Source organism: Schistocerca cancellata, chromosome 10 (assembly GCF_023864275.1).
Source record: "Schistocerca cancellata isolate TAMUIC-IGC-003103 chromosome 10, iqSchCanc2.1, whole genome shotgun sequence".
NCBI lineage: Eukaryota > Metazoa > Arthropoda > Insecta > Orthoptera > Acrididae > Schistocerca > Schistocerca cancellata.
In genome coordinates, this window is record NC_064635.1 from 37872015 (window position 1) to 37894254 (window position 22240).

The 22240-nt window shown below is 43.2% G+C and overlaps 1 protein-coding gene across 1 annotated transcript in view; it reads right to left on the bottom strand.

Moving 5' to 3' along the window:
* LOC126106798 (organic solute transporter alpha-like protein) overlaps window positions 1-5719 on the bottom strand; it is a 369704-nt gene extending 363985 nt beyond the window's left edge. The window contains exon 1 of the mRNA XM_049913186.1: window positions 5585-5719. The gene's annotated coding sequence lies outside the window, so the exon portion shown is untranslated. The remainder of the gene's footprint in view (window positions 1-5584) is intronic.
* Between the last annotated feature and the right edge of the window lie 16521 nt (window positions 5720-22240).

A 22240-nucleotide genomic window follows, 5' to 3' on the forward strand; every position in this document is an offset into this window, starting at 1 on the left:
TTTCCAAAATACGAACATCTACTGCTTGTCGTAGGAAGTTTGACAAAATAGCTCACTACATCCTAATCAGGGGTCACAGGTACATGTCCCCTGATAGGATAGTTGTGATAGGATATATGATACCATTAAAAAAGGAATTGATAAAATTTGAAACCATCACACTATCGTAAGTTTCTGAGCCACCACAGTAGCTGAATGGTTCAGGGCTAGGACTGGTATGCATACGATTTCAACACCACTGCTAGCAAAATTAATAAAGGAGTAGCTACCATTCAAAATGTCTCTAGTAGAGTTCTTATATAAAAGTAATGCTATCTTCAAAGTCCAAACAAAGTACTTTCCCCCTTCGATCATTGCTGACGTGAAGAAAACTAACAGATAGCTTCAAGGACATTGGTTAGTCAACTGTAACGAAACCTACAAACCACGTGAGTGACAAAAACATCTACATCTACATGGATACTCTGCAAATCACATTCAAGTGCCTGGCAGAGGGTTCATCAAACCACATTCACAATTCTCTGTTATTCCAATGTCGTATAGCGCGCGGAAAGAATGAACACCTATATATTTCCGTACGAGCTCTGATTTCCCTTATTTTATCGTGGTGATCGTTCCTCTCTATGTAGGACGGTGCCAACAAAATATTTTCGCATTCGGAGGAGAAAGTTGGTGATTGGAATTTCGTGAGAAGATTCTGTCGCAACGAAAAACGCCTTTCTTTTAACGATATCCAGCCCAAATCCTGTATTATCTCTGTGACACTCTCTCCCATATGTCGAGATAATACAAAACGTGCTGCCTTTCTTTGAACTTTTTCGACGTACTCCGTCAGCCCTATCTGGTAAGGATCCCACACCGCGCAGCAGTATTCTAAAAGAGGACGGACAGATGTAGTGTAGGCAGTCTAATTAGTAAATCTGTCACATTTTCTAAGTGTCCTGCCAATAAAACGCAGTCTTTGGTTAGCCTTCCCCACAACATTTTCTGTGTGTTCCTTCCAATTTAAGTTATTCGTGATTGTAATACCTAGGTGTTTAGTTTAATTTACGGCTTTTAGATTAGACTGATTTATCGTGTAACCGAAGTTTAACGAATTCCTTTTAGCACTCATGTGGACGACCTCACACTTTTCGTTATTTAGGGTCAACTGCCACTTTTCGCACCATTCAGATGTTTCTTCTAAATCGGGGGAACGTCAGAAATCACTTCTCTTTTACTCGACGACTTTCCGTTAATTACAACGAACTGTGACCTCTCTGACAGGAAATGACAAATCAAGTCACATAAAGAAACTAGCAGATTTTTTGATACATCATCAGAAGTAGCCCGATAGTTCTATGGGAAAGCGCTACAGTGTAGCTGTGATCGTGACGGTGAAAATAGTGATCTACTGTAACTTAATGAAACAATTTATTAAATTATTTGGTCAGTATACTAAAATAAAGTAGAATATTACTGCTATAAAGCGATTAATCTGTATATCTTCAATTTTTTTTAAATTAACGATATTTAGACATTTTTATTTGTAACTAGATAATAAAAATGTTTTTCCACTGCTGTATTATGTATCCACAGTTTATTTGTGAAATACAATTTTGAGAAACATCAGCAATGTATATAGTTTAAGTATTTCAATAAATTGTTTCTAATTATTTATTTATTTATTTATTTATTTTTCAGATGATGAATTTGTGAAAATGATCTCCAATCCTCCGTGACAAGTAGAATAGCAATAATAATACCTTAGTTTGTTCATGTTTAGGATTGTTCCCAGGACTGGTAGGATACATAGCGGGGGGAGGGGGGGGGATCGGTGTCAGATGTTGACTGATCACTGTGAAGGGCACGGAGATGTCGCGTAGTCGTGTGAGACAGCGTAATCAGCCCCTGGCAGAGATTTGACACGTGTAGGCGCCGTCTCCACAGTCATCACTTAACATATGACGCTGCTCAAGCCCCTTATCCTACCAGGTCTGGAAACAACACTAAACACGAACAGTTCTAACGCACTCTGGTGGCTGTTTTAGCTATCGCAATGGCCAATGGTGTATACGTGCACGAAGTACACTGACATCTGAGAATGCGTTCTGGGCGCCTCACTTCTCTTGTCAGACAGTGTACATAAAATAAGTGCTGTGGCATCTATTAATAATTATCTCATTCAAATTAAGTGGCAAAAAAGAAATGCACCTTCCTTGCGTGTTTTTCAGGCTACAAATAACCGTGAATAAGCATCAGAAGTTGTTAATTTATGTCTAGATTTCGTGATTTTAGAATTTAGTTTTGAGGATCTCACAGGAAGAGTTCGTTGGTCCCTCTTCTCGTGCCGTATGCAGTAGGCTGGAGATAACACTACGACGTCACAATTCGGCACCAATGACGAGGACATTCAGATGTAGCCGATCACAAAGATGACTTGATTTGGTGAGAGAGTGGCTAAATCACAGCAGAGTGTCGGTGGAGTTTGAGTTAACGTTGCTAGGAGTGGCTTATTAGAAACTGGCAGTGAAAGTGTCAAGTCACAGTTAATGAATGAAAACTGCTTGAAAAGGCAATTAGTGTCAATAGATACGGGCACAATAGATGAAAGTATACATTATAGGTTGCATGAAACGGTGGTCTACAGCGATAATACTGCTATAGACTATCCAGTTGTGACCTTACAGCCGGCCGCGGTGGTCTAGCGGTTCTAGGCGCGCAGTCCGGAACCACGCGGCTGCTACGGTCGCAGGTTCGAATCCTGCCTCGGGCATGGACGTGTGTGATGTCCTTAGGTTAGTTAGGTTTAAGTAGTTCTAAGTTCTAGGGGACTGATGACCACAGATGTTTAGTCCCGTAGTGCTCAGAGCCATTTTGTGACGTTACAAAGCCATGTTTGGTTATCGCACACGTCACAGGGAAAGTATTAAGTCTTCCTACGGGATCCACGCCACTAAGTGTTAAAATCGTGAAGCCTAGATATGGATTAATTACTGATATTCGTTGCTATTTCTTGTCTGCAATAAATACAAGGAAGATGCAAGTTCTATACGCTATGAAGGCTGAATGAAATAATGACACAGCATAAGACATTTCAGTTCAAAGGCCTAACGGCAGGACAATACGTAACGGCCAAGTGAACATTGGTTCTACGTTCATCTCAGCCAACAGAGACTATTTAGCACACACTATATGGCTATCGCTTACATTATGTCAACGGCGTGAACAACAGTGCCTAAATTTAAAACTTTTTTGCGATATTGTTCCTGGAAAACCAGCAATCTATTGATGTATTATATTTAAGTCTTGATCGCACTTAAGCTGTTAATTTTTAACTTTGGAACACCAGTTTCAATCTGCTTAGAAGATCTAAAAATGAAAATCATCTGATATACATTCCTGGATGACACTAGGAATCGCTTGTGTGGAGCAGGTCTCTCTGTACAGGTATGGGGAACAATAGAGTGTTGCTTACGAGTTGCCAGCTGGTAATGAACACCAGTACTTACAGTCGGCGCGGGTACAGTTTACATTTGACATGCCGATGTGTACTGACCTTTATGGTAGCGGGGTGTACATCCGGAATGTGAAGCGACTTTTAACACTGTCGCCTAATATGCTGTACAAATTCAAAATCAGATCCGATGATGACAGCACAGCTCAGTCGGAACGGGTCAACCAATAAAATGCTTACGTAGCAATCTTGGCTTTTAAAGTTTTCTTCAGTTACCATACATCGCAGACCACCCTCAGACTGACCAGATCAGGCATATATGAGGTACACAACACTAAAAAGAAGGTTTTAGTTTGTTATTTTACAAAATTTTCTGTCATCAATCACAACGCGATGCTGAGTGCATATTTGCTGTGTCTGACAGTTGACAACATTCTCAACAATAGAAACAACAACAACAACAACAACAACAACAACAACGACGACGACGACGACGACGACATTGCTGTTGCCAGTGTGGACGCACCTTTTCACTGCTGGATAATAAAAGCACTCCGTCTTGAGGCCACAAGTGGCCCATCGGGACCACCCGACCGCCGGGTCATCCTCACTAAGGATGCGGATAGGAGGGGTTTGTGGTCAGCACACCGCTCTCACGGTCGTTATGATGGTTTTCGTTGACCGGAGCCGCTACTGTTCGGTCGAGTAGCTCCTCAATTGGCATCACGAGGCTGAGGGCACCCCGAAAAATGGCAACAGCGCATGGCGGCCCGGATGGTCACCCATCCAAGTGCCGGCCACGCCCGACAGCGCTTAACTTCGGTGATCTGATGTATCCACTGCGGCAAAGCCGGTGCCACTTCTGGATAATATGTTGTACAAATTCAGAAGCATAAAATCCGATGATGAAAGCATAGTTCTGTCGAAACCGGCTAGCCAATAAAATTCTCTTTTCGCGATCTTGGCTTATGAAGTTTTCTTCAGTTACCATACATCGCAGATAGCGCCCAGACTGACCAGGTCAGGAATATATGAGGCACAGAACCCTAAAAGGAAGGTTTTAGTTTGCCGTTTTACAAAATTTTGGTCACCAATCACAACGCGATGCTGAATGCATATTTGTTGTTGACATCATTCTCACCATCAACAGAAACAACAACAGCGAGAATGACGATGACAACAACAACAACGACGATGACGAATTGGTGCTGCCTGTGTCAAAGAACCTTTTCACTGCTAGATAATGTGTTGTGTAAATTCAAAAGCATAAGATCCGATGTTGAAAGCATAGGTATGTCGAAACCGGCCATCCGATAACATGCTTTTTAGCGATTTGGCTTGTGTTTTTTTTTTCAGTTACCATATATTGCAGATCGCCTCCCATCAGGAATATATGAGGTACTAAACCCTAAAAAGAAGGTTTTAATTTGTTATTTTCCAAAATTTTCTGTCTTCAATCACAACGCGATGTTGAATGCATATTTGTTACGTCTGACAGTTGACATCATTCTCTTTTTTTTTGTGGTTTTAGGGCGCACAACTTGAATGGTCATTAGAGCCCAGACTACGTTAGGAATGCAACGCCAGGCACAAGTTTAAAACAGCAACTAAAAGGGAAAACACGATAAAAGACAGACTGATAGGCATAGGATTAAAAAAAAAACAGCATAATCAAAGGTCCTTAGAGAGGTTGGTCAAGTTGATAAAATGAAGAACGCGAGCAGCTGCGTGGGTCATCCGCTAAAATGGCATCTAGACTACATGGCAGGCCAAGATCAAGACGCAGTGTGTTAAAATCCGGGCAGGACGTTAAAATGTGGCGGACCGTCAGCAATTGCCCACATGGGCAGAACGGCGCCGGCGCAGCCGTCAGCAGATGGCGATGGCTGAACCGGCAGTGTCCAATTCGTAACCGGGCCAAAACGACCTCCTCCCGCCGAGAAGGGCGGGAGGAGGACGTCCAAGCCGCGGGAAGAGGTTTCGAGGCCCGAAGCTTGTTGTCCGTAAGTGCAGCCCAATCAGATTGCACACTACGTAGGATGAATTATGAACAATGAGGGTGAGCTAGGACAACGAGGAATCATCATTCTCAATGACGACAGTGACGATGACGGCGACTACGACACTGCGTCGATGTTGCGAACGTACCTTCCCACGGCTAGCGGACAGTCCCGGCAGGCAGAGTGCGGTGCACAGTAGCGACGTCTTCGACCCGAACGCTCGCTGGCGGGCCTCTTCGGTGGCGCGCGGACGACCGACTGGAGACTGCTTCTGGTGGCGGCAGCGGCAGCGGCTAGCTCTCACTTTCACTCGCCGTCGCGGCGGCTGACTCCGTCTCGGCCCTCCGCCGCAGACAGCGCCACGAGGCAGGAGGTACAGGGAGGGAGGAGGGTGGAGGGAGGAGGGTGCGTGGTGAGGGGCGGCCGCCGTAATACCGACGGCGACGCCGGCGCAACCCGGCCGCGGTCAACAACCTTGGCGACCCCTGCCGAGGACGCGCGTCACCTAGCGGATTAAGCTTCGCAGGCAATCGTGCGCAAATTAAGTCACGTCCCCACACGTCTCAATTACTCTTCTACAGGGTGTCCCACATAAAATCGGTACGCCTCAAGTGTAAGGTGTCATATGTTTTCTGCTGAGTGAGGCGCGAAGGCTGATGCGCGAAGCATTCAACCACTACCACCTTCTACTTCTACTTGATTATTCTGCAATTCACATTTAAGTGCTTGGCAGAGGGTTCATCGAACCACAATCATACTATCTCTCTACCATTCTACTCCCGAAGAGCGCGCGGGAAAAGCGAACTCCTAAACCTTTCTGTTCGAGCTCTGATTTATTTTATTTTGATGATCATTCCTACCTATGTAGGTTGGGCACAACAAAATATTTTCGCATTCGGAAGAGAAAGTTGGTGACTGAAATTTCGTAAATAGACCTCGCCGCGACGAAAAACGTCTTTGCTTTAATGACTTCCAACCCATCTCGCGTATCATATCTGCCACACTCTCTCCCCTATTACGAGATAATACAAAACGAGCTGCCCTTTTCTGCACCCTTTCGATGTCCTCAGTCAATCCCACCTGGTAAGGATCCCACACCGCGCAGCAATATTCTAACAGAGGACGAACGAGTGTAGTGTAAGCTGTCTCTTTAGTGGACTTGTTGCATCTTCTGAGTGTCCTGCCAATGAAACGCAACCTTTGGCTCGCCTTCCCCACAATATTATCTATGTGGTCTTTCCAACTGAAGTTGTTCGTAATTTTAACACCCAGGTACTTAGTTGAATTGACAGCCTTGAGAATTGTACTATTTATCGAGTAATCGAATTCCAACGGATTTCTTTTGGAACTCATGTGGATCACCTCACACTTTTCGTTATTTAGCGTCAACTGCCACCTGCCACACCATACAGCAATTTTTTCTAAATCGCTTTGCAACTGATACTGGTCATCGGATGACCTTACTCGACGGTAAATTACAGCATCATCTGCGAACAACCTAAGAGAACTGCGCAGATTGTAACCCAGGTCATTTATATAGATCAGGAACAGCAGAGGTCCCAGGACCCTTCCCTGGAGAACACCCGATATCACTTCAGTTTTACTCGATGATTTGGCGTCTATTACTATGAACTACGACCTTCCTGACAGGAAATCACGAATCCAGTCGCACAACTGAGACGATACCCCATAGGCCCGCAGCTTGATTAGAAGTCGCTTGTGGGGAACGGTGTCAAGAAATCTATAAATACGGAATCAACTTGAGATCCCCTGTCGATAGCGGCCATTACTTCGTGCGAATAAAGAACTAGTTGCGTTGCACAAGAACGATGTTTTCTGAAACCATGCTGATTACGTATCAATAGATCGTTCCCTTCCAGGTGATTCATAATGTTTGAATACAGTAAATGCTCCAAAACCCTACTACAAACCGACGTCAATGATAGCGGTCTGTAGGTCGATGGATTACTCCTACTACCCTTCTTAAACACTGGCGCGACCTGCGCAATTACCTTAGCAAAAGATCTTGCTGAAAACACAAGGAAATTCTGGTCTTACGTAAAATCGGTAAGCGGGTCGAAGGCTTCCATCCAGTCACTCACTGATCAGTCTGGCCTGGCAACGGAAGACAGCAAAACGAAAGCTGAAATTTTAAATTTAGCATTTGAGAAATCTTTCACGCAGGAGGATCGTACAAACATACCGCCGTTTGAGTGTCGTACAGATTCCCGTATGGAGGACATAGTCATATACATCCCTGGGGTTGTGAAGCATCTGAATGGGTTGAAAATAAATAAATCGCCAGGTCCTGATGGGATTCCAATTCGGTTTTACAGAGAGTACTCTACTGCATTGGCTCCTTCATTAGCTTGCATTTATCGCGAATCTCTTGCCCAACGTAAAGTCCCGAGCGACTGGAAAAAAGCGCAGGTGACACCTGTATATAACCCTTTGTTTCCTGACATAAGAAAAAATGTACTTTTTAACATTTTCTTTGCAGAATTTATGCTATTGTGGCCTCAAATGACGGTAGGATTTTTGTAAAATTTTATTTTATTTTTCACACATTTTTTCTCTCCTGGTACTCACAAGTACCGTCAGACTCCATGGACAGAATCACAACATGCGCAGAAAAATGCTCCAATTTTTATAAGTTGTACTTTATTCCACATAAATATTAAATATTTTAACATTAGAAAAGTAATTAACAGAAATATGATATTTCTGAATTTTTTTTAAATTTCACATAGATTTAATCTAGAGCAACTTCACAATACATAGTAACTTAGCTACACATTTTTGACAGTATATACATATCACATATTTAGTGATACCTCATGAAATTGTAGGAAACAGTTCTTTTTCTCATTGCAGCACAAATACACTTTACATGTACTACATTGTGAATGTGGTCACGACTGAATTTTATTTTTCGCACACATTTCGCATCTTCCTCTTTTACAACTGAACACTACAAAATGGTTTCCTCTGTTGCCAAGACGTACATCCTTCGGAACAGGAAAGTTATCCTTCCTTCTCTTTGGGAGAGTTATTTCATCTTTACCAGAGTTTCTCTTTTTGAGATTTGGCACTTGCTGTTCATTCACTAGCCCTAGTGCCACAGCACGCCTGAATTCCAGCAGTGGCAGTGCCCCATGTAGATCACTGAAAATGACGTAAGCATTGACAAAAGCAATTTCTATTGCTCTCCAGAAGAGACGGTGCCACCATTTCTTTGATCGATTGTCAAGACCATAAGTTGAACGTAATCTGTCTGCATGATCCACATCACCCATGTTTCTATTGTAATCACATAAAATAACTGGACATGGTATAGTCATACTAGTTCCATCTTTCTGTTTTCTTGTCACTACGCTCTGTTCAGTGCCATGGAAGTTTGACGCAAAATACACTACTTTATTTTCCTTCCATTGAAATACTGTTAGGTCTAAAGATGACTCTCTGTGATTTGATTTAGACATTTTTCTTTGGGCAAATTGCCTGGCAAATCTTTCCTGTTTGTTCTAATTGTTCCACAGGCAAATGTATTTACCGATTTCTATGTGAGAAAAAGTGGACAGAACAACTAGTGAGAGGTAACGCATTGTTGCTACAATAAAGTGTTCACACAACCTGACGGTACTAATAAGTCCGCCTTATATTTTCCACTTTATCTCATTCACATGTAACGTAATGCTTCAAACTATTATAAAAAAACAAAGAAGATAAGTACGTGCAATGGAAAACTCAACGGAAGTTTCAATAAATTGCGTACAAATTCAGGCAACACCATGGAAACAAGCACATACAATCTTCTGTTTTCACAGCAGCGCGCGAAAAACAATTTCAAGCTCTGACCGCCAGAGAGGTCTATGTATTGCACAATAACATCTATGAAACAGTAGAGCAGAGTTACTGTTACGTACCGACAGGCCCTCAGATCACGAAACAGCACCACGAGAAAATAATGAGAGTCAAAACTTACTGGTACTTTTATGTACCGTCAGGCAACAAAGGGATAAGAAAGGTAGAAGGACGGATCCTCAAAATTACAGGCCAATATCCTTAACATCGGTTTGTTGCAAGATTCTCGAACATATTCTCAGTTCGAATATAATGAATTTCCTGGACACAGAGAAGTTGCTGTCCATGCATCAGCACGGCTTTAGAAAGCATTTCTCCTGCGAAACGCAACTCGCCCTTTTTTCACATGATATCTTGAGAACCATGGATGAAGGGTATCAGACTGATGCCATATTCGTTGACTTCCGGAAAGCGTTTGACTCGGTGCCCCACTGCAGACTCCTAACTAAGGTACGAGCATATGGGATTGGTTCCCAAGTATGTGAGTGGCTCGAAGACTTCTTAAGTAATAGAACCCAGTACGTTGTCCTCGATGGTGAGTGTTCATCGAAGGTGAGGGTATCATCTGGAGTGCCCCAGGGAAGTATCGTAGGTCCGCTGTTGTTTTCTATCTACATAAATGATCTTTTGGATAGGGTGGATGGCAATGTGGGGCTGTTTGCTGATGTTGTTGTGGTGTACAGGTAGGTGTCGTCGTTGAGTGACTGTAGGGCATACAAGATGAATTGGACAGGATTTGTGATTGGTGTAAAGAATGGCAGCTATCTCTAAATATAGATAAATATAAATCAATGCAGATGAATAAGAAAAAGAATGCTGTAATGTTTGAATACTCCTTTAGTAGTGTATCGCTTGACACAGTCACGTCGATTAAATATTTGGGTGTAACATTGCAAAGCGATATGAAGAGGGACAAGCATGTAATGGCAGTTGTGGGGAAGGCGGAAGGTCGTCTTCGGTTCATTGGTAGAATTTTGGGAAGATGTGGTTCATCTGTAAAGGAGACCGCTTATAAAACACTAATACGACCTATTCTTGAGTACTGCTCGAGCGTTTGGGATCCCTATCAGGTCGGATTGAGGGAGGACATAGAAGCAATTCAGAGGCGGGCTGCTAGATTTGTTACTGGTAGGTTTGATCATCACGCGAGTGTTACGGAAATGCTTTAGGAACTCGGGTGGGAGTCTCTGGAGGAAAGGAGGCGTTCTTTTCGTGAATCGCTACTGAGGAAATTTAGAGAACCAGCATTTGAGGCTGACTGCAGTGCAATTTTACTGCCGCCAACTTACATTTAGCGGAAAGACCACAAAGATAAGAGAGATTAGGGCTCGTACAGAGGCACATAGGCAGTCATTTTTCCCTCGTTCTGTTTGGGAGTGGAAAAGGGAGAGAAGTTGCTAGTTGTGGTACGAGGTACCCTCCGCCACGCACTGTATGGTGGTTTTGCGGGGTATGTATATAGATGTAGATGTATATAGAAGGACTGATTTTTGGACAACATGATTGTGGAGATGAAGCAGGGATTAGTATGATTAATCAATTATGCAAAAACAGTCTTAGTCGCATTTATTATTATTATTATTATTATTATTATTATCATTATTATTATTATACCGCCAACCGGTTTCAACCCTAGGTAGGGGTCATCATCTGGGCGTTTACACTGTGAAATTATATATATCCGTCAGAAAGACTCCATTATACACCAGCGAAAACTACGTAAATTAAAAATTGTTAACCATTGGTCGACTTCTGGTGGTGTCACTCCTGTCTACATAACGGCAGGAAACTGTGCGAGACTAACCCTTCGAATGGGCTTAAATAGCGTGCTGAGATCACGTGAATAGACGGCAACACCCCCAGCGGCGATCAACGGCATTTAATACAGTTTATTCTATGTAATTACTAGTCACCTTGGTTTAATACAAATTTAAGTGACAGTAAATAACAGAAAACGGAACCATTCCATTTAAAAAGAGTTACAATTATAGAGTTAATTATAAAATAATAACAAATGTCCCGTAGTCAACTCGTAAAGCTCGTAAAAGTATATTACATTATGTGCCATAATATAAAGTAAAACAATTTGTGACACACAAAAACTGGTGTCGTCTGTATTATAATATATCTACTCTTACATTTACGTAGAAAACATTGGGTCTAGAGAGCCTGGAAATTTTTATACATAATAAACGGAATCCAGCAGCGATGCTGAATGAACAAAAAAAAAAAAAAAAAAAAAAAAAGGTTCTGAGCACTATGGGACTTAACATCTTAGGTCATCAGTCCCCTAGAACTTAGAACTACTTAAACCTAACTAACCTAAGGACATCACACACATCCATGGCCGAGGCAGGATTCGATCCTGCGACCGTAGCGGTCGCGCGGTTCCAGACTGTAGCGCCTAGAACCACTCGGACACTCCTGCCGGCGCTGAATGAACAAATAGACAGTCAGGAGCTATTCGAAAATATTATTTGTACACAATGATGCAACTTTTCTTTTTGTTATTTCAATACTTTAATTTCTTTAATGAGTACTACAAACGTGTCGTAAACTTTTATCCTATCTTTAGATTTTTTAGGTTATCCTTGATTGTCGATATTTCCATAACCTCAAGTAAGTGACAACATCTCTGTGGATGAAGAGCCATGACATACCGCTACCACGGCATCGGACGCCGTGGCCACAGCAAAGATAATACCATACGAACACACCAGCTGCTACAATGACAACTGCGTCCTCACCACAAGGACTTAGCCGTTTTAGTAAATTGATTCAAATGTTTTCTACGTAAATGTACGAATAGATATATTATAATGCAAGGCGACACCAGTTTTTGTGTGCCAGAAATTTGTTTATATTATGGTACATAATGCAATATACTTTTACGAATTTTACGAGTTGACTACGGAACATTTGTTATTATTTTATAATTGTAACTCTTTTTAAATGGTATGGTTCCGTTTTCTGTTATTTAATGTCACTTAAATTTATGTTAAACCAAGGTGGCTAGTAATTACATATAATAAACTGTATTAAATGCCGCGCGGGATTAGCCGAGCGGTCTTAAGCGCTGAAGTCATGGACTGTGCGGCTGGTCCCGGCGGAGGTTCGAGTCCTCCCTCGGGCGTGGTTCAAATGGCTCTGAGCACTATGGGACTTAACTTCCGTGGTCATCAGTCCCCTAGAACTTAGAACTACTTAAACCTAACTAACCTAAGGACAGCTGGCCGGCGTGGCCGAGTGGTTCTAGGCGCTACAGTCTGGAACCGCGCGACAGCTGCGGTCGCAGGTTCGAATCCTGCCTCGGACATGGATGTGTGTGATGTCCTTAGGTTAGCTAGTTCTAAGTTCTAGGGGCTGATGACATCAGAAGTTAAGTCCCATAGTGCTCAGAGCCATTTGAAACTAAGGACATCACACACATCCATGCCGAGGCAGGATTCGAACCTGCGACCGTAGCGGTCGCTCGGTTCCAGACTGTAGCACCTCGGGTATGTGTGTGTGTGTTTGTCCTTAGGATAATATAGGTTAAGTAGTGTGTAAGCTTAGGGACTGATGACCTTATTAGCAGTGAAGTCCTCTAAGATCTCCCCCAAAAAAATTTTTTTTTTGTATTAAATGCCGTTGATCGCCGCTGGGGGTGTTGCCGTCTATTCACGTGATCTCAGCACGCTATTTAAGCCCATACGAAGGGTTAGTCTCGCACAGTTTCCTGCCGTTATGTAGACAGGAGTGACACCACCAGAAGTCGACCAATGGGTAACAATTTTTAATTTACGTAATTTTAGATGTTGTATAATGGAGTCTTTCTGACCGATATCTATAATTTCACAGTGTAAACGTCTAGAAGATGACCCCCACGTCGAGTTGAAACCGGTTGGCGGTATAATAATAATAAATGTGATTAAGACTATTTTTGAATAATTGGGAAGGATTGACATTGTCAGGCTCAAGTTGTAGGAGTAGGATGACTGATTTAGTCACGTGTTTGGAAGCTCCTGCCATTCTGTTTAGTCGAGGTCATGGAGCAGTGGACTGTGCATCATTGTGTGTTTGATTACGATAATTTTGTGTGTAATAATGAGCCTATTGTTGCAGTTCAGTGAGAGTTTCGTCACCATTTCAGTCTTGCGGGACATGGAAGTGTGCCCACTCGCAATACCATATTACGCTGGCCTGCATCATTTCGTTTAAAAGGAACAGTGATGAGCAGAAAACCGCCAGTGGCTCCTCGCTCAGTACGCACTGCAGGAAATGTTGGAATAGTTCGCCAAGCCATACTCTGTAGTCCTGGTCAATCTGCCAGGAGACGTTCTGCTGAACTGCGCGTCAGTATTTGTTCAGTAAGCCGTATTTTGCCTATTGACCTAGGATCTCATTGCCGGCCACTGTGGCCGAGCGCTTCTAGGCGCTTCAGTCCAGAACCACGCTGCTGCTACGGTCACAGTTTCGAACAGGTTCGGACATCGATGTGTGTGATCTCCTTAGGTTACTTAGGTTTAAGTAGTTCTAAGTCTAGGGGACTGATGACCTCAGATGTTAAGTCTGAAAGTGCTTAGAGCCATTTGAACCATTTTACGACCTCGTTCCTACAAAATTGTGATGGTGCCTAGAGATCATGTATACCGGGTAATTTTGCTCGAGAAATGGGGACCGCACTTGAGTAAAATGACAACACTGTTTTGTTTATGAGTGATGAACTTGATTTTCATTTGAACAGCTTGGCAAATCAGAAGTACTGTCGCTATTGGGCCAGTGAAAATCCAAAACTAATGGATTGGGCACCATTACGTAGTTCCAAGGTGACTGGTGTGCTGTAATCGGTACTGATGTTATTGGTCCATACTTTTCCCAAGAGGAGATTGGGAACACCGTAACTGTAACCCTGGAATGCTATGAAACTTCCCCTATGAGTGAAAAGAATGACTGTGCTGGTAAACTTCTACGTTATTTGATACTGAAACAGCTGAGTAAAACTGAACGTACTCAGACAGTTTTCTCTTTACTCATTCTGATCATTTCTAAACTGACACAAACTATTTTAGCGCAACGCAATCCGACTTTTAATAATCCATACAACAGAATAGCCCTGACTGACAATAACCTATCCTGAATGAACGAATCACCTCACAAAAATCTTTGTTACTCTAACTGCTGCAATACAGCGAGCGCCAATACTTCCAGATAAATAAAAGATTCTAACTACTGAAGGCACTAACTACTGATAGGCATATAGTCAGCAAATGAAAGATTTTGATAGAGGATGTGGCGTTGGCTGTGTTATTCAGTTGTTTGATATTTAACTAATTTGTAAATCAAAATGATAATCTTACTTTATTACTGTGCGTAATTACTAAATAATTTTTCCCCCGGCTAAAGATTTGGCCAAGTTGCTAAAGAACTCCAAGTTAACGTTGTGTTAAAGTGTTGTCTGTAAGTTGTGTAAGTGCCACTAAATCACAGTTCAAACAACAGATTCTATACAACTATTGATTATGATGGAAACAGTTATCTTCAGGAAAATGATCATTAAAACCACCGAATATCAGCCGCGCACAACACTGACGTATATTTCCTGAAACAATATTCTTCGCAACTCGTGCGTAATTAATTTCGGCTCCATACATCAGCTAGAAAAGTTTGTTATATGGATCGTGCTATGAGCACTGTTTTTAAAGACCCAATCTGATTCGAATTATTTTCATTAAAATGAGTTCGGGACCACCGGTGCACATTTATTTTTACACATTTTTGTTACCTGCGGCATTTATGTCTGCAGAGTTGCGTAATTTGAATTTGCCGCTGAGATAATTGTTAAGATGGCGGCAGACAATTGACGGAGACATTCTATCGTTAGAGCAAATAGGGTAAGTATTTGAAATGCTTATTAAACTTTACTTTCGTTTGTGCACTATTTAGGCTTCATCAAGCAAACATTTGATTTTCTTTCTAAGGAAAACATAGACAAAACACGCGATACAAATCGCTATGATCAATGGCTGCGCTCCTTGCAGCGGAAAGAAATAATTAACACAGATAATGCTTACTGAGAGAGGAATTAAAGTTACAAATAATTATTCACTCATATTTATAATAATAATGAACTCTATTCTCAAGTAATAATTAACAAATAATTACAATTTCTTAACAGACCTCAGTTTGATATGCGTCTTGCGTCCTCAGCCTACAAAAGCCAACCAACAAAAGGTAAAAACAAAGGAAGACAAACGCATATAATAAAAGGAATTTACAATTATCATTGTCTTTGTATGATACACATCGATATGTCCAATTACATCATAAAATATTATATAAATAATTAATATTTATTTCATTGTTTTTTCATATATATGTATATACACTCCTGGAAATGGAAAAAAGAACACATTGACACCGGTGTGTCAGACCCACCATACTTGCTCCGGACACTGCGAGAGGGCTGTACAAGCAATGATCACACGCACGGCACAGCGGACACACCAGGAACCGCGGTGTTGGCCGTCGAATGGCGCTAGCTGCGCAGCATTTGTGCACCGCCGCCGTCAGTGTCAGCCAGTTTGCCGTGGCATACGGAGCTCCATCGCAGTCTTTAACACTGGTAGCATGCCGCGACAGCGTGGACGTGAACCGTATGTGCAGTTGACGGACTTTGAGCGAGGGCGTATAGTGGGCATGCGGGAGGCCGGGTGGACGTACCGCCGAATTGCTCAACACGTGGGGCGTGAGGTCTCCACAGTACATCGATGTTGTCGCCAGTGGTCGGCGGAAGGTGCACGTGCCCGTCGACCTGGGACCGGACCGCAGCGACGCACGGATGCACGCCAAGACCGTAGGATCCTACGCAGTGCCGTAGGGGACCGCACCGCCACTTCCCAGCAAATTAGGGACACTGTTGCTCCTGGGGTATCGGCGAGGACCATTCGCAACCGTCTCCATGAAGCTGGGCTACGGTCCCGCACACCGTTAGGCCGTCTTCCGCTCACGCCCCAACATCCTGCAGCCCGCCTCCAGTGGTGTCGCGACAGGCGTGAATGGAGGGACGAATGGAGACGTGTCGTCTTCAGCGATGAGAGTCGCTTCTGCCTTGGTGCCAATGATGGTCGTATGCGTGTTTGGCGCCGTGCAGGTGAGCGCCACAATCAGGACTGCATACGACCGAGGCACACAGGGCCAACACCCGGCATCATGGTGTGGGGAGCGATCTCCTACACTGGCCGTACACCACTGGTGATCGTCGAGGGGACACTGAATAGTGCACGGTACATCCAAACCGTCATCGAACCCATCGTTCTACCATTCCTAGACCGGCAAGGGAACTTGCTGTTCCAACAGGACAATGCACGTCCGCATGTATCCCGTGCCACCCAACGTGCTCTAGAAGGTGTAAGTCAACTACCCTGGCCAGCAAGATCTCCGGATCTGTCCCCCTTTGAGCATGTTTGGGACTGGATGAAGCGTCGTCTCACGCGGTCTGCACGTCCAGCACGAACGCTGGTCCAACTGAGGCGCCAGGTGGAAATGGCATGGCAAGCCGTTCCACAGGACTACATCCAGCATCTCTACGATCGTCTCCATGGGAGAATAGCAGCCTGCATTGCTGCGAAAGGTGGATATACACTGTACTAGTGCCGACATTGTGCATGCTCTGTTGCCTGTGTCTATGTGCCTGTGGTTCTGTCAGTGTGATCATGTGATGTATCTGACCCCAGGAATGTGTCAATAAAGTTTCCCCTTCCTGGGACAATGAATTCACGGTGTTCTTATTTCAATTTCCAGGAGTGTATATATATATATATATATATATTCTTGACACACATTTTGACAAATTTCCTTTTTCTGACGGACACATGTCCAGATGGTCCGCTCATATTAACATCTCAAAACTCTGGCATTTCTCTCCCCACATCACCACTGCTGGCGGCTCACATCCAACTGCCCAACACTACGCGCTGTTCACATCCAACTGCCCAACACTACACTAGTGAATAATCCAACAATGAGTCCAACCAGCCACAGACTGCACACAGCGCAGTCAGCGATTTTAATACAGAGTGCTACGTAGCGTCACCAACATAAAAACCTAAAGAGCCTTCTTACCGCTATAGCCAGATGATCACTGAATTCTTACTACTTGAACTAAGAAGGAAACGTATTCCTGTCCGGCGAGTTTGGTTTCAGCAGCAATAATGTCAGTGGAAGCTATTCAGACTGTTTTTCGTGGTCACGTCATTGCCCACTTTTGTGACACTACTCGGCCTCCTCGTTCCCCAGACCTATCCCCGTGCGACCATTTTTGTGGGATTTCCTCACGTCACGTGTATACGAGCATGAACTACGTACATCTGAAGGAAGCTTTTCAAGAATACCAACTGGACCACCTCGAGTTTGTACGTCGTATGGACTCAATAATGTATTATTTACTCTACATCTACATCTACATCTATACTCCGCGAGCCACCTTACGGTGTGTGGCGGAGGGTACTTATTGTACCACTATCTGATCCCCCCTTCCCTGTTCCATTCACGAATTGTGCGTGGGAAGAACGACTGCTTGTAAGTCTCCGTATTTGCTCTAATTTCTCGGATCTTTTCGTTGTGATCATTACGCGAGATATATGTGGGCGGTAGTAATATGTTGCCCATCTCTTCCCGGAATGTGCTCTCTCGTAATTTCGATAATAAACCTCTCCGTATTGCGTAACGCCTTTCTTGAAGTGTCCGCCACTGGAGCTTGTTCAGCATCTCCGTAACGCTCTCGCGCTGACTAAATGTCCCCATGACGAATCGCGCTGCTTTTCGCTGGATCATGTCTATCTCTTCTATTAATCCAACCTGGTAAGGGTCCCATACTGATGAGCAATACTCAAGAATCGGACGAACAAGCGTTTTGTAAGCTACTTCTTTCGTCGATGAGTCACATTTTCTTAGAATTCTTCCTATGAATCTCAACCTGGCGCCTGCTTTTCCCACTATTTGTTTTATGTAATCATTCCACTTCAGATCGCTCCGGATAGTAACTCCTAAGTATTTTACGGTCGTTACCGCTTCCAATGATTTACCACCTATGGCATAATCGTACTGGAATGGATTTCTGCCCCTATGTATGCGCATTATATTACATTTATCTACGTTTAGGGAAAGCTGCCAGCTGTCGCACCATGCATTAATCCTCTGCAGGTCTTCCTGGAGTACGTACGAGTCTTCTGATGTTGCTACTTTCTTGTAGACAACCGTGTCATCTGCAAATAGCCTCACGGAGCTACCGATGTTGTCAACTAAGTCATTTATGTATATTGTAAACAATAAAGGTCCTATCACGCTTCCTTGCGGTACTCCCGAAATTACCTCTACATCTGCAGATTTTGAACCGTTAAGAATGACATGTTGTGTTCTTTCTTCTAGGAAATCCTGAATCCAATCACAAACCTGGTCCGATATTCCGTAAGCTCGTATTTTTTTCACTAAACGTAAGTGCGGAACCGTATCAAATGCCTTCCTGAAGTCCAGGAATACGGCATCAATCTGCTCGCCAGTGTCTACGGCACTGTGAATTTCTTGGGCAAATAGGGCGAGCTGAGTTTCACATGATCTCTGTTTGCGGAATCCATGTTGGTTATGATGAAGGAGATTTGTATTATCTAAGAACGTCATAATTCGAGAACACAAAACATGTTCCATTATTCTACAACAGATTGACGTAAGCGAAATAGGCCTATAATTATTCGCATCTGATTTATGACCCTTCTTGAAAATGGGAACGACCTGCGCTTTCTTCCAGTCGCTAGGTACTTTACGTTCTTCCAGCGATCTACGATAAATTGCTGATAGAAAGGGGGCAAGTTCTTTAGCATAATCACTGTAGAATCTTAAGGGTATCTCGTCTGGTCCGGATGCTTTTCCGCTACTAAGTGATAGCAGTTGTTTTTCAATACCGATATCGTTTATTTCAATATTTTCCATTTTGGCGTCCGTGCGACGGCTGAAGTCAGGGACCGTGTCACGATTTTCCGCAGTGAAACAGTTTCGGAACACTGAATTCAGTATTTCTGCCTTTCTTCGGTCGTCCTCTGTTTCGGTGCCATCGTGGTCAACGAGTGACTGAATAGGGGATTTAGATCCGCTTACCGATTTTACATATGACCAAAACTTTTTAGGGTTCTTGTTTAGATTGTTTGCCAATGTTTTATGTTCGAATTCGTTGAATGCTTCTCTCATTGCTCTCTTTACGCTCTTTTTCGCTTCGTTCAGCTTTTCCTTATCAGCTACGATTCGACTACTCTTAAACCTATGATGAAGCTTTCTTTGTTTCCGTAGTACCTTTCGTACATGATTGTTATACCACGGTGGATCTTTCCCCTCGCTTTGGACCTTAGTCGGTACGAACTTATCTAAGGCGTACTGGACGATGTTTCTGAATTTTTTCCATTTTTGTTCCACATCCTCTTCCTCAGAAATGAACGTTTGATGGTGGTCACTCAGATATTCTGCGATTTGTGCCCTATCACTCTTGTTAAGCAAATATATTTTGCTTCCTTTCTTGGCATTTCTTATTACACTTGTAGTCATTGATGCAACCACTGACTTATGATCACTGATACCCTCTTCTACATTCACGGAGTCACCATTCACAACTCTCTGTCATAGGTGGATGTGGATACTCAACCATAGTTTTAATAACACCACACTGAGGAGTATATTTATAACAAAACGGACGTCTGGCATCTACTATAGACGGTGCAACTCCTTGCGCATAAATTTTTTGTAACAAAGGACCACCTAAATCACGTGCAACACATATACAATTTCCAGTTGTATCAGAAGTACCACTTGTAGGAACAATCCAAAAATTACACTACTGGCCATTAAAATTACTACACCACGAAGATGACGTGCTACAGAAGCGAAATTTAACAGACAGGAAGAAGATGCTGTGATATGCAAATGATTAGCTTTTCAGAGGATTCACACAAGGTTGGTGCCGGTGGCGACACCTACAACGTGCCGACATGAGGAAAGTTTCCAACCGATTTCTCATACACAAACAGCAGTTGACCGGCGTTGCCTGGTGAAACGTTGTTGTGATGGCTCGTGTAAGGAGGAGAATTGCGTACCATCACGTTTCCGACTTTGATAAAGGTCGGATTGTAGCCTATCGCGATTTCGGTTTATCGTATCGCGACATTGCTGCTCGCGTTGGTCGAGATCCAATGACTGTTAGCAGAATATGGAATCGGTGGCTTCAGGATGGTAATACGGAACGGCGTACTGGATCCCCACGGCCTCGTATCACTAGCAGTCGAGATGACAGGCATCTTAACCGCATCGCTGTAACGGATCGTGCAGCCACGTCTCGATCCCTGAGTCATCAGATGGGGACGTTCGCAAGACAACAACCATCTGTACAAACAGTTCGACGACGTTTGCAGCAGCATGGACTATCAACTCTGAGACCATGGCTTTCGGTTACCCTCGACGCTGCATCACAGACAGCAGCGCCTGCGATAGTGTACTCAACGACGAACCTGGATGCACGAATGGCAAAACGTCGTTTTTTCGGATGAATCCAGGTTCTGTTTACAGCATCATGATGGTCGCATCCGTGTTTGGCGACATCGCGGTGAACGCACATTGTTGTTGTTGTTGTGGTCTTCAGTCCTGAGACTGGTTTGATGCAGCTCTCCATGCTACTCTATCCTGTGCAAGCTTCTTCATCTCCCAGTACCTACTGCAACCTACATCTTTCAGAATCTGCTTAGTGTATTCATCTCTTGGTCTCCCCCTACGATTTTTACCCTCCACGCTGCCCTCCAATACTAAATTGGTGATCCCTTGATGCCTCAGAACATGTCCTACCAACCGATCCCTTCTTCTGGTCAAGTTGTGCCACAAACTTCTCTTCTCCCCTATTCTATTCAGTACCTCCTCATTAGTTACGTGATCTACCCATCTAATCTTCAGCATTCTTCTGTAGCACCACATTTCGAAAGCTTCTATTCTCTTCTTGTCCAAACTATTGACCGTCCATGTTTCACTTCCATACATGGCTACACTCCATACAAATACTTTCAGAAATGACTTCCTGACACTTAAATCTATACTCGATGTTAACAAATTTCTCTTCTTCAGAAACGCTTTCCTTGCCATTGCCAGTCTACATTTTATATCCTCTCTACTTCGACCATCATCAGTTATTTTGCTCCCCAAATAGCAAAACTCCTTTACTACTTTAAGTGTCTCATTTCCTAATCTAATTCCCTCAGCATCACCCGACTTAGTTCCACTACATTCCATTATCCTCATTTTGCTCTTGTTGATGTTCATCTTATATCCTCCCTTCAAGATACCATCCATTCCGTTCAACTGCTCTTCCAAGTCCTTTGCTGTCTCTGACAGAATTACAATGTCATCGGCAAACCTCAAAGTTTTTATTTCTTCTCCATGGATTTTAATACCTACTCCGAAATTTTCTTTTGTTTCCTTTACTGCTTGCTCAATATACAGATTGAATAACATCGGGGAGAGGCTACAACCCTGTCTTACTCCCTTCCCCACCGCTGCTTCCCTTTCATATCCCTCGACTCTTATAACAGCCATCTGGTTTCTGTACAAATTGTAAATAGCCTTTCGCTCCCTGTATTTTACCCCTGCCACCTTTAGAATTTGAAAGAGAGTATTCCAGTCAACATTGTCAAAAGCTTTCTCTAAGTCTACAAATGCTAGAAACGTAGGTTTGCCTTTCCTTAATCTTTCTTCTAAGATAAGTCGTAAGGTCAGTATTGCCTCACGTGTTCCAGTATTTCTACGGAATCCAAACTGATCTTCCCCGAGGTTGGCTTCTTCTAGTTTTTCCATTCGTCTGTAAAGAATTCGAGTTAGTATTTTGCAGCTGTGGCTTATTAAACTGATTGTTCGGTAATTTTCACATCTGTCAACA